We start from the raw sequence: 13,360 nt of genomic DNA on the forward strand, positions 1-13,360 counted from the left end.
CCAGTTCGCTCCTGGTCTGTCCAGACTAAAATTAGTGCACCGGAGCTCAATCGGTGCATGATCTGACCACGAAATATCGTGGATGCCCGTGTGGGAGATCTGTGAAACCATTCTACTTGATACAAACAGGTAGTCTATCCGACTATATCTGTCATGGGGATGGGAGTAGAATGTGAAACCTTTATCCTGGCGGTGCTGTTCTCGCCAAATATCTAGTAGGTTATTGGAATGTAGCCCTCTATTCCAAGTTTGTCTTATCTTAGAGCTATTTTTACTGCCCGGAGTGCATCTGTCCATTATAGGGTCTAGGGTTTGGTTGAAGTCGCCCCCCAGTATTACACAACCTTGCGCTACTCTCCGGAGTACAGCGAAAAATCTGTCTAAGAAAGCTTCCGTGCCTTCACTTGGAGCATAAACATTTGCCAGCGTGATTGGTTGACCTCTTATTTCACCGACTAAAATGATAAATCGGCCGTTGTAGTCTTTTTTAATGGTCGTAATCGTCAGGGGCAAACGGTTATGCACCAGAATGGCTACTCCTCTTTTTTTTTTTGTGGCTGAGGCTGAGAACCAGTTCTTATATCTATGGTCGATAAATTTTGGGGCGAAAAATTAGTTTCCTGTAAGAGGATGATGTCAGGGTCTGTTTTTTTATAGTCAGCTAAAGCTAGTCTGCGTTTCCCTGGATTATTAAAGCCCTTAACGTTATGTGAGATGATGGTAATCCCTTTATTCATGATTGTGGTTCCCAACCTTTACTCTTGCGGAATCAGCCGTCTGAGCCTCTGGTGACAGCGATGTGGGTGGCGGGAGTTCCTGTGCTTGATTCTGCTTGTCCGCAGTCTGGAGCCATGGCATAGGGGTACAGGGGGAAACACACTGGGAAAACATAAAAAAACACAGTTCAACAATCATTTCAACACATATCAACATTCCGGGGATTGGGCGAGAGCTAGCTCCCCCAATCTCCTTCTCTGCCCTTCTCAGGCGTGCAGCCTGGATGGAGTACGGGATGGCCCTCCTTCCCCCCCTCCCATCCTTCTTGGCTGGCCTAAATGGGACTTCCATGGGCCTCTCGTGGGTCGTCTCTTCCACGCCCATGTGGAGACTCATGCTCAAAGCCTTCGCGAGAGGCAGCGCTCCCCTCCTCCTCCCTTGTCTAAGCAACGTAGTAATGAATTAGTGTAACGGCCACTTTGTGTAACTTTGCGTGCTACCTGTAAGTGCAGCTTAATGCATTAACTATTGGAGTGTAACTGTTAACTTGTACAAAATAACTGTTTGCCCCTGTTTGCTATCCTTTCTTGTACTTTCCTGCCTGTCTCAGTGTCTATGTACGTTCCGACCTTCTGTTGTGCTGGGTACTATATTGCTCGTTAGTGGTGTATGGTAGGCTACGATTGACTAGCCCTTCATGCTATGCCCCCGCCTCTCTGCTCTCATGCTAAGCGCTGGTGAATCAATTGGGTCTCCCCTACCTCCGCCCCTCTGTTTCCCGGAGAGAATCATTATTCCCTGCTTCCGCTACGGGGTAGTGTCTTTGCCCGTGTTTGTCCTTTCATGCCGCCATTAGTGCTGTTAGCGCCTTAAGTCCTCGATAGCGGTGGTGCCCATCTTCCATTAAGTGCTGTGCTCTTCCGGTGCTTGCCAGTGCTTCTTTCCGGCGTATCTGCTCCTCTGCCACCTCCAAGATGGCGTCTGGTCCACTTCCGATGACGTATTTCCGTCGGCCGCCATTTTCCTTCAGTCAGCCCGCGGAGAGGGACGTCTCCTCACCTGTTCCCGCGCCCGGAGGCCCTCCACTTCTGCAACGAAGCCATGCTGTGAGCCGCAGTCTGGGGCACCATGTTGGGAGTCTTGCGTTCCAGCTCAAGTCGCCATTTGCAGCTTCAGGTAAGGTTTTGAATTTTCTTTTTCAGGCAATCCGAGAAGTCCTCTTAGTGGTATTACCGACAGGGCAGCGACATTGACAGATATCTTGGCAAGTTCTTTGAGTGGCAAACTGGTGTGGGAAGCTTTGCTCCAACTTTCAAACTGTAATTGTAGTCAACTGGACTTAGTTAGTTTCAGGAAACTGGGGGGTTCAACGGGCCTCGGGAGATTTTGGCGCTCCCACGGTGCTCCATTCTGGATCCTCCCGTGCCTCTCTCCTGGGGCTTTGCGTCTGGCCCTCCTTCAGTCCCAGTTTATGCAGGAATTCTTCGCCTTCTCCTGGGTCTTTTATAGTTAAGGCCCTTCCGTTCCGTATCACCATCAGGCCAAACGGAAAGGTCCAGCGGTATCTCACCGCTCGGTCTCTCAGCAGCTTGGTGACCGGGTGTAGTGCTCTTCGTCTCGTGAGGGTGATCGGGGATAGATCCTGGAACAGCTGGATAGCGATTCCCTCAAACCGGCATGCTCCCTCCATTCGTGCACATTTAAAGATCGCGTCTCTAGTTTTAAAATAGTGCAACCTTGCAATGATGTCCCGCGGTTGATCAGCTGCTGCCGGGCGGCTTCTGAGGGCTCTGTGGCAGCGGTCCATCACTCTTTCTGCCGCAGGGAGATCGGGTAATATGGTTTCCAGCCATCTGGATATAAAGTCCTCTGCGTCTGTAATCGTTTCTGGGACGCCGCGCACCCTGATATTGTTTCTGCGGTCCCGGTTTTCGGCATCCTCCTGTCTGTCTAGTATCTCTGTAATTTGAGTTTGCATATATGTGATTTTTTTATCTGCTTTTTTATGTTGTTTAGAAGCGGCCGCCATCTTTTCCTCTAGGGCGCCCGTTCTCTCCCCCAGCCCCTGAACCTCTTTTTTCATGTCCTGTAGTCTGACATATATCATATCTTTCATGTCCTGGTATAAGCGATCAAAATCGCATATCCGGACAGGCATCTGGGTGGGCTGATGCAGTGTGGGGTCTTCTTCTCTCTCTGAGTCTGATCCTGCTGTTGACTCTGGCGGTCCCGCTGCGGCAGCGCCTCGTGGGGCAGAACGTCCCAAATATCGCCTTAAATCGCCTTCCTTTTTCTTTTTCGCTGATAGCGGAGCCATCCTGGGGGTATCTCTTACTCTTTTCCTGCTTTTATTTGTGGGTTTTTTCAGTGATTATTGCCGTTTTTATGACTTTGTGGGAGGTGGGGGATGGAGCTCTAGGTTTATGCTGCCATCTGCTCCAGCCTCGCGCATGCGCCTCCTGTGGACATGTTTATTGATCAGGCTGTGTAGGGTATAGATGTGATCCGTGGTGCGGTGGTTTGGCAGGAAGCCTGTCTGGCTCTTACTCAGTACACTCTGCTCTGTCAGGAAGGTGAGGATTCTGCTGTTCAAGATGCTGTTGAACAGTTTCCCCAAGGTGCTGCTGACACAGATTCCTCTGTAATTGGATGGGTCCATCCTGTCTCCTTTCTTGTGGATAGGGGTTATCAGTCCTTCATTCCACAGTTCAGGGAAGTAGCCAGTAGTGAGGACCAGGTTGAACATTTTCAGTGTTGCTTCTTGTATAGATGGATTGCTATACTTCAGCATCTCTTGTAGAATGCCATCTGGTCCGCTGGCTTTCTTGGTTTTTATTAGTTGTATTTTTTCTTTTATTTCCTGGATTGTGATTGGTATGTCCAGGGGGTTTTGGTTATCTTTTATAGTGTTCTCCAGTGATGTTTGTTTGGTGAGGATTTGTTTTTGTTCTTGCGTCAGGTTTTCTTCTGGGATTTCTTGGTAAAGGTCCTCGAAGTAGTTTTTCCAGATGTTGCCATTCTGAATGGCCAGGTGTCTGTTATTCTGCTTTGTATCCAGATGTTTCCAGGTTTGCCAGAAAGTATTTTCATCTAATGCTTCTTCAATTCTTTCTAGTTTTTTGGCAATGTGGTTTTGTTTTTTCTTCCTTAGGGTGTGCCTGTAGTGCTTTAGATGTTGGTGGTACCTCATTCGTAGTTCTGTATTGTTTGGGTCTCTGTGTTTTTGGTTTGATATTGTTCGCAAGCTTTTTCTAAGGGTGTTGCATTCCTTATCAAACCATTTTTCTTTGATTTTGTCATTTGTTGTTGGTCTGTTAGGGCTAGTTATTTTCAGGTTTGATTTCTTTGCTATTAGATGGAATATTTTGTTGAGGTTACTTACTGCCAGGTTTACACCGTGTTTGTTCTGCTCGTAGTTTGTGTCCTGGAAGCTTTGGAGTAGGTTTCCAACTTCTGAGCTGTTGATTGTTTCTGTGTATGTCGCGAGGCTCTGTTTTGTCCATTTGTAGGTGGCTTTCAGGCTATGAAGGTTGGAGAGGGGGTTTTGTGTTGTGTTTGGTTGGTCTGGTCTCTTAATAAAGAGCAGGGTTTGATTGTGGTCTGATAGGGGTGATGCTGGTGTAACTATGAAAGCCCTGATGGCTTGTGGGTCTATGTCGGTTATTGCGTAGTCCACTACGCTGCTGCCCAGCACAGAGCTATATGTGTATCTACCCAAAGAGTCTCCTCTTGTCCGTCCATTGATAATGTACAGTCCCAGACCGCGACACAGGTTTAGGAGCTCTTTACCATTTTTGTTTGTTGCACTGTCGTAGCTGGTTCTTTGACGTGTCACAGAGCTATGACATGTGTAATTTCCAAAGATGTAGTTATTTCCATCTGAAGATATGTAATCCTGTTCTCTGCCTGTTCTGGCGTTCAGGTCTCCACATATCAGCACTTTACCCAGGGTCTGAAAGTGGATTGCCTCTGTCTGCAGGGTCTCGAAGATGTCTGGATTGTAGTATGGGGAGTCGGAGGGGGGGATGTATGCTGCACATAGGTATGTGTCATATAGATGGGTGAACATGGAGCCTTTTATTTGTAGCCATAAGTGGGTATCTCCTCTCTTCATTGGGTTTATTTGGCTGTTAAGCTCCTCTTTGTACCATATTATAATTCCTCCTGAATGATGGCCTCGTTTTACACCTTTGTGTTTTTGGACTGGGACTAGGAGCTGCCTATAACCCATAGGTATGGTAGACATCTCCTCCGATTGGATCCATGTTTCGTGGAGAATAAAAATGCCTATGCTCGTCAACTTGTTTATGAAGTCTGGATCTTGTGGTTTAGAACCAAATGCTGACGCATTCAGGCCCGGAATGTTCCAGCTGCTAATTTTAAAAGATCCCATCTTGGATTTTGTATAGGTTATATATCTTGTGTTATGCCTTCCAGTGAGCCAATTTGCAAGTTTTTTTTATTTTTTATTTTTTTACTTTACACTAGTCTTTGTTGATACAATAAATGTAGGTACGTTCATTCTTCTCATTTCTGTACTTCTCTTTCTCTGCATGTAGTGGTGTATGCTTGTTTGTGGTAGTGATTTTGGTAGGATTATGCATTTTTACATCAGTCTGGTGCAGATGGTAGTGAGCAGTTCCCGGATTTCCTTTAGTTCGTTGCTAGCCGTTAGTCTGGTTCTGGAGGTTGTTGTTGTGATGCTTTTCTGTGATGCTGTGTGGTTGTCCCAATGCTGCTGTCTATGTGGGTATCCCTGTGTCTTGTGAGATCTGTGTAGTCTAGGTCCCTGATGCAGTTTCCTGTCCTGCAGTGGGTATTTGGCTGTTCTCTCCAAGGTGACATCTTTCAGGGTCTTTGCAAAGTAGCGCATCCCTTGCTGGTTGAGGTGCACGTGGTCATACAGGTGTTGTGGTATGATGGAGTCATGTTTAGCCAGGTGTACATGGGGGAAAGATGTGCATGTTTTTGCCAACTCTGTGTTGATGTTCTGGATGGTATCAGTTGGGATATCTCTTCTTGGTAGTAGGGTAGACATAATTATCTTTGTGGTGGGGAATCTTTTTGTTGCTCTCTGCGCTATTTGTGTCAGATTCTCGGCAAGATTCCTCTGCTGGGTCGGGAGGTCGTTGGTACCAGTGTGGATGATGATGTATCCAGGGTTTCTGAAGTCTGGTTTGTTTATGATATCCAGAGCTTTCTGTGTTGTGGGGCAGTGGATCATGGTTACGTGTTTGCCTGGGAATAGTCGCTCACTATTTAGGTATCTTCCATTTGAGTTCTATGAGTATTGTTATTTTATTTATTTATTTATAAAATATTTTACCAGGAAGTAATACATTGAGAGTTACCTCTCGTTTTCAAGTATGTCCTGGGCACAGAGTAAAACAAAATAATACATGGTTACAAATACAGTTACATAAATGAACAAGGTATACATTATATACAAGACATTGCATGCACAGTTAAAGAAAATATATATTATGAGCGTATGAAACAGTTACAGACCAGATTAAAGTGTGAGACAGCCTTAGATTTGAAAGAACTTAAGTTGGTGGTGGACATGAGAGTCTCTGGTAGGTTGTTCCAGTTTTGGGGTGCACGGAAGGAGAAGGAGGAACGTCCGGATACTTTGTTGAGTCTTGGGACCATGAATAGTCTTTTGGAGTCTGATCTCAGGTGATAGGTACTGCATGTGGTAGGGGTGAGGAGCTTGTTCAGGTAGCTGGGTAGCTTGCCCAGAAAGTATTTGAGGGTGAGACAGGAAAGGTGAACTTTGCGCCTAGACTCTAGTGATGACCAATCTAGTTCTTTGAGCATTTCGCAGTGATGTGTGTTGTAGTTGCATTGGAGAACAAAACGACAAATTGAATTGTAGAGGGTGTCAAGTTTGCTAAGGTGGGTTTGAGGAGCCGAGCCATATACTATGTCTCCATAGTCAATAATTGGCATTAGCATCTGCTGTGCAATACGCTTTCTGACCAGGAGACTTAGGGAGGATTTGTTCCTGTAAAGTACCCCTAGTTTGGCATAGGTCTTGGTTGTCAGGGTATCAATGTGCATCCCGAATGTTAAGTGGGAGTCAAACCATAAGCCCAGGTATTTAAAACTAGTGACAGGTGTTAGGGTGGTGGTAGCGTTGGTTCTAATCAGGAGCTCAGTCACTGGAAGCTTTACAAATTTAGTCTTGGTCCCAAATACCATTGTTACAGTCTTGTCAGTGTTTAAAAACAGTTTGTTTTGGGAAATCCAGTTTTCGAGTCTCAAAAAGTCAGACTGAAGTATGTGTTGAAGGTCAGAGAGGCTATGGCTGTGTGCATACAGGATTGTGTCATCTGCATACATGTGTATTGAGGCTTCCTTACAAGCTGTGGGAAGATCATTAATGAACACTGAGAAGAGTAGGGGCCCCAGAACAGAGCCTTGCGGTACACCACAGGTGATATCCAGGGGGTTGGAGTTAGAGCCTGAGATGGACACATGTTGGGATCTTCCTGATAGGTAGGACTGAAACCAGTTTAAAGCATGTTTCCCTATTCCAGAGCTCTGGAGTTTGTTAAGCAGGATAACATGATCAACTGTGTCAAAAGCCTTTGCAAAATCTAGGAATACTGCACCAGTGAGTTGTCCCCGTTCCATTCCACACTGGATTTCATTGCAAACTTTTAGCAGGGTAGTTACGGTGGAGTGTTTGGGACGAAACCCAGACTGGAATTGGCTAGGGAAATTTGTCTTGGTCTAGAAATCGCTTAATTGGGAGTGGACACATTTTTCCATAACTTTGGATAGAATTGGGAGAAGTGAGATTGGCCTGTAGTTTGAGACAGTGTTTTTGTCCCCAATTTTGAAGATTGGGACAACTCTGGCAGTTTTCCAGGTCTTAGGGATATGGCCTGCAGACAGGATAGAGTTGACTATGGACGCAATTGGTTTGGCAATGGCTGGGGCACCAAGTCGTAGGAACCTAGATTGTAGTAAGTCGGGTCCACATTGGCTGCTTAGTTTTAGTTTGAGGAGCGCTTGTGTAATCTCCTCTTCAGATACTGGGCTAAATTGAAAATTGTGGGCAGTGTTGGGAGGGGGTGGTACTGTAGGGATACTCCCAGGATGAGATTCATGTTTGGGGTTTGTGCTGCATTTCGCTAATAAGTTAGTGGCACACCCCACAAAGTAATCATTGAATGCATTTGCAATGTCAGTGGGGTTTGTCAGAGTAATATCCCCCTTAGTGATATTACTTGGTTGTTGATGGTTAGGAGCCTGGAATATATTGTTGATAACCTTCCAGAAGTTAGCTGGGTTTGATGTATTTTGGTGGAGATTGTCAGAGTAATATTGTGCTTTTGCATACCTTGTTTGCCTTGTGCACACGTTCCGCAGGCATCTGTAGTGATTGAGATCCTTGGTAGTGCCAGTTACTTTGTAGCTTTTCCACAAGGCATCCCTGAACTGGTAGAGTGCTATAAGGTCAGGTCTAACCCATGGAAGGTGGGCACCCCGTACCCTTATTCTTTGTAGTGGAGCATGGGTATCGCAGAGTTTTAAGAACTCGGATTGGAAATAGTCGAGCGCAGAATCAGGGTCGGGAATTAAATCGATTCTGTGCCATGGGCAGTTGGTAAGGCCATCCAGAAACTGTTGTGGGTTAAAGTTTTTAAATGTTCTAGTGAGGAGAACTTTAGGGCTTGAATGGGGCGGTTTAATTTTCCTTACACAGTACACTATTGCATGGTCACTGAAAATATCAGGAAGGATGCCAGAGGATTGGATTCTGCTGGGGTTTGAGGAGAGAATCCAGTCTAGCAAGGAATGGTTATGCGATTTCAGGTTTACCCGTGTGGGTTGGGAAATGAGTTGCGATAGGTTAAGTGACTTGAGTTGTATCTGGCTTTTGTGGTTTTTAGGGTCAAGCCAATTGAAGTTGAAATCCCCTAGAACTAGCTCTCTTCTCATTCAGAGAGGAAATGGAGCCAAGAAATTGGGTGATATCAGTCAAGGATTGTAGAGGGGCTTTAGGGGGGCGGTAGATGCCAGCAAGCAAGATGGGCTTAGAAAAGGGGAGGCAGATTTTGCCAACTAGAGTTTCAAAAGTGGGTGGACTTGGTGGGCAATGTAACAGTGTAAATTGTAAGGTGTCTGCAATATAAAATAACACCCCTCCTCCTCTCTTTGACCTATCTCTCCTAAAAATGGAGTATCCCTGGATGGCGATATTTGCATCAGGGGTTTTAGAGGATAGCCATGTTTCTGTAAGAACGATGGCTTTGGGTTTATGCGTAAGGCACCATGCCCTTAGTTCATCCAGTTTGGGCAGCAGGCTCCGGATGTTTATATGGGCGACAGATAGCCCTTTTTGGAATTTAAAGGTGGAATTCTCAGGGGCATGGGACAGAGCTGAAATGGGAGGACCTGGGTTAGTTTCAACATCACCTGCTAGAGAGAGTAATAGTATGAGTAGAAATTTGGGTAGTTGTTTGCAAGTTGTAAATTTGTGGTGTTTTCCATTTGAGTGTGCGGTGGTTGGTGTGCTGGTTTTTAGAGTTCTCCACCAACATTCAGTAGATAGTGCAAGGCTTTTGAGTAGTCCAGGGTGTATGGTGATGTTGGGTGTGGGCCAGGATGGAGGAGTTTGTAGTGGATAGAGGGAGTAACATCTCCATGAGGCCAGGAGAAAGAAAAAAGTTAGAAGACATAGCAGGTTCATGATGCCAGAAGTAGGCAGTGCTGCAAGGAGCTGTTGTGAGCAGAGTGAGTGTGTGCAGACTAAACAGCAGGGGTGGGCCTGTTCCTTGTCAAGTGTTTTGCTGCATTGCAATGCTAGGGTCAATTCAGAGTTTCAATGTTTTGTGCAGTCAGTTTTGGGAGAGGCTGCAGTGAAAGAAGTTGTAAAGGGGTGGGGGGTTAAACTATGCAGGCTAACAAGCATGGGATCATAGTGTGATCTGAATAGCTTACCGTTTGTTGTCTTGAAAAAGAGTGTGCAGTAGATCCAGTCCCCAGTCACCTCTAGTCAAACTGTAGTCTAACTGTTTTTATCACTTAAAAAGCTCACTTTAAATGCCTCACTGCCTAATGCAGTTCCTGCCCAATGCAACGAAGGTATTAGTATTATTATGTCAGTGTTGTTGTGCCTGGTGTCAGTTCCAGTTGTTGTGCTGTGCTCCCTGTTGCTTTCCAGGTGTGCATTATTGTGGGTTGTTTTGGGGACAGTAGGTTTTATTGTTGAGCCAGTGGTTGGCGTTGAATCTGCCTTTGTTCTTCCTGTTTCTATGTCTGAGCTGGGGGTTTGCTCTGTGCTGTGTGTTACTGACTCCAGTCTTTGTTCTTGTTGTTTCTGTGTCTGAGCTGGGAGTTTGCTCTGTGCTGTGTGTTACTGACTCATGTCTTTGTTCTTGCTGTGTCTGTCTGAGCAGGGGGTTTGCTCTGTGCTGTGTGTTACTGACTCCTGTCTTTGTTCTTGCTGTTTCTATGTCTGAGCTGGGGGTTTACTCTGTGCTGTGTGTTACTGATTCCTGTCTTTGCTGGTTTTCAGTGATTATGGGCTGGTTGTCACTATCTTGGGGAGCTTTTGTTAATGAGGTTTTTTGTTGCGTTGGTGTTACCATACGAGTCTCTGGGTTTTCTGTCTTATTGGTTGATACTATCATTTTAAGTTTCTCTTCGAGTTTCTTCAGTTTCTCTCTGATCTGCTCATTGTCTTGTTGTAGGGTAATAATAGTAGTTTTTTGTTCTTGCATAATTGCCAAGGCTTCATTTTTTATGTTACTAATTTCTTCTCTTAATTGGTCTTGCACCTTTGTCGTGTAGTCATTTTTTATTGTATTAATTTCTTTCCTTAGCAGATCTTGTATATTAGCCGCGTTTTCATTTTTTATTTTAATGATTTCTTCTTTTAGTTGGTCAGTACTCATCTCTTGAGATTGTTTGCTTGACATGTGTTCTTTGAATAGTGTGAAATCTCTCTCCAGCTGGGACAGACTGTCTGCGATCGTGCTGGGGGGTGGATAACTTGGTGTGTTATCTTTGCTGGCTGTGATTCTGACTTGATTTGTTGTCTGTGTTTCTATGCTCTCTGTCTCACAGTTTTCTTTAATTAGGGGAAGCTCTTTTTCTTCAATTATTGCCTGGGCTTTAAGTACATGGAAAATCCTCTCAAATTCCTGCAAACTGCTCTCACTGCCTTGGATCATAATGGTGCCATTGTGATACACATTTACTGTTAATATAGTGCTCGGTGACTCTTCCCCATCATGGATTTGTATTTGTCTTCCTTTGCAAACTCCTCTCTTTGTGATGTATATGTAGTGTTTGCATATTGTAACATGCCAAGCTGCAGGGGATTCAGCAAAGAAAAGTAAGTTTGTTTTTATTTTATTTTTTCCCTTTGGGTATGCAAAATCAGTAAAAAGGGTTTGTGGCTTTTCTCTTATCATATTGAGTTTGAATTTTTTCTGGGCCTTCTTGCTCAGGCGTTCCTCAGGATATGTGATTTCAGAGGTGTTAGAGTCGTAAAGGATGGGGGTTGTCAGCAGTGTCTGTTCACTTACAGCTTTGTTGCCTGATTGATCTTTTAAAGATATATTTTCCATTTCTGTTCTTTTGGTGTAAAATCTCTATTTGTGTGTCTGTAGTTTCTATATTAATCTGTGTTTTCCTGTGTTGGTGATATTGTATGTGCAGTAATATAGAAAGATTCTTATCGTTGGGTCTTTTCTTTAAGTATCTCCTGGTGTATCAGCAGCTGTTTTTTATTTCCTTGTTGTTTTCTGCTATTTCTTCTTTATTAATCTTTGTTTCTTGCAGGTTTCTTGCTTGTTTGTTTTTTATTGTTCAGTTTTTATCAAAAGACTGTATTTTTGTTGCAAATTAGCTCATTTGGAAGGCACAATGTTGATAAGAATTAGGAGCTCATCTTCGCTGCTGCTGCTGACTCACTTCTGCCAGCTCTCCTTCAGTGTGCAGACTAGGTGTCCTCTGCTCCACGTTTCCCCAGTCCAGCTATTACACCTGTTGGCTTTATTTTAGTTGCTTTTGTGCTGGTGTGCTGGTGTGCTGGTGTGCTGGTGTGCTGGGGCCCCCTCGTTCCCTCCCCTACCTCTCCCGTCGAGTAGTCGTTCGGGCCGGGTGCCGCCACTGCAGGGCTCCTTTAATTTTGTCCGGCGGCCATTTTGGAAAATTTCAGCTGCAGGGACACTGGGGCTCCGGTTTATCCGAGCGCTTGTCGCTCGCTCATTTTGCCATCACAGGGCCTCTCGAGGTGCAGGTGAGTCTCCCCTGCTCGTGGGGCACTTTTTCGCCCCTTTTTGGGTGATTTTACATCAGCCCCAGCCTTTCCCCTGAACCGCCGATCCTCAGGAGTTCCGCGCGGCTCCGGCAGCCATCTTAGTCTCTCTCTCTCTCTGACTCTCTCTCTCTCTCTGACTCTCTCTCTCTCACTCTCTCTGACTCTCTCTCTGACTGACTCTCTCTCTCTGACAGACTCTCTCTCTCTCTCTCTGACAGACTCTCTCTCTCTCTGACAGACTCTCTCTCTCTCTCTCTCTCTGACAGACTCTCTCTCTCTCTCTGACAGACTCTCTCTCTCTGACTCTCTCTCTGACACTCTCTCTGACTCTCTCTCTCTGACTCTCTCTCTGACTCTCTCTCTGACTCTCTCTGACTCTCTCTCTCTCTCTGACTCTCTCTCTCTCTCTGACTCTCTCTCTGACTCTCTCCCTCTCTCTGACTCTTTCCCTCCCTCTGACTCTTTCCCTCTCACAGAGAGAGGGAGAGAGTCAGAGGGAGAGAGTCAGACTCTCTCCCTCTGATGCTCTCCCTCTGACTCTCTCCCTCTGACTCTCTCCCTCTGACTCTCTCCCTCTGACTCTCTCCCTCTGACTCTCTCCCTCTGACTCTTTGTCTCTGACTCTTTGTCTCTGACTCTTTGTCTCTCTGACACTCTCCCTCTCTCAGACACACTCTCCCTCTGACTCTCTCCCTCTGACTCTTTGACTCTGACTCTCTCCCTCTCTCAGACACACTCTCCCTCTCCCAGACACACTCTCCCTCTCCCAGACACACTCTCCCTCTCCCAGACACACTCTCCCTCTCCCAGACACACTCTCTCTCTCCCAGACACACACACACACACACACTCACACACACACTCTCACACACACACTCTCACACACACACACACACACACACTCTCTCTCTTTCACACAGACACACACACAGACACACACACAGACACACACAGACACAGACACTCACACACACACACACACTCAGACACACACACACACACTCAGACACACACACACTCAGACACACACACACACAGACACACACACAGACACTCACATACTCAGACACACAGACACACACACACACACACACTCACATACACACAGACACACACAGACACAGACACACACAGGCACACACACACACATACAGGCACACACAGACACACAGGCACACACAGACACACACAGACACACACACACACAGACACATACACACATACATACGGGGGAAATTGGAACAGAATCGGAGCGGGGGGATCGATGCAGGGGGGGGGGATCGATGCAGGGGGGGATCGGAGCAGGGGGGGGGATCGGAGCGGAATAGGAACGGGGGGTCGGAATGGAATCGGAGCGGG

At 45.9% G+C, this 13,360-nt stretch overlaps 1 protein-coding gene across 2 annotated transcripts in view; it reads left to right on the forward strand.

The window, feature by feature from the left end:
* ZDHHC2 (zDHHC palmitoyltransferase 2) overlaps positions 1–13,360 on the forward strand; it is a 127,972-nt gene that overhangs the window by 50,501 nt on the left and 64,111 nt on the right. The gene's annotated exons all lie outside the window — the stretch shown is intronic.

This window comes from Ascaphus truei, chromosome 1, assembly GCF_040206685.1.
Source record: "Ascaphus truei isolate aAscTru1 chromosome 1, aAscTru1.hap1, whole genome shotgun sequence".
NCBI classification, from domain to species: domain Eukaryota; kingdom Metazoa; phylum Chordata; class Amphibia; order Anura; family Ascaphidae; genus Ascaphus; species Ascaphus truei.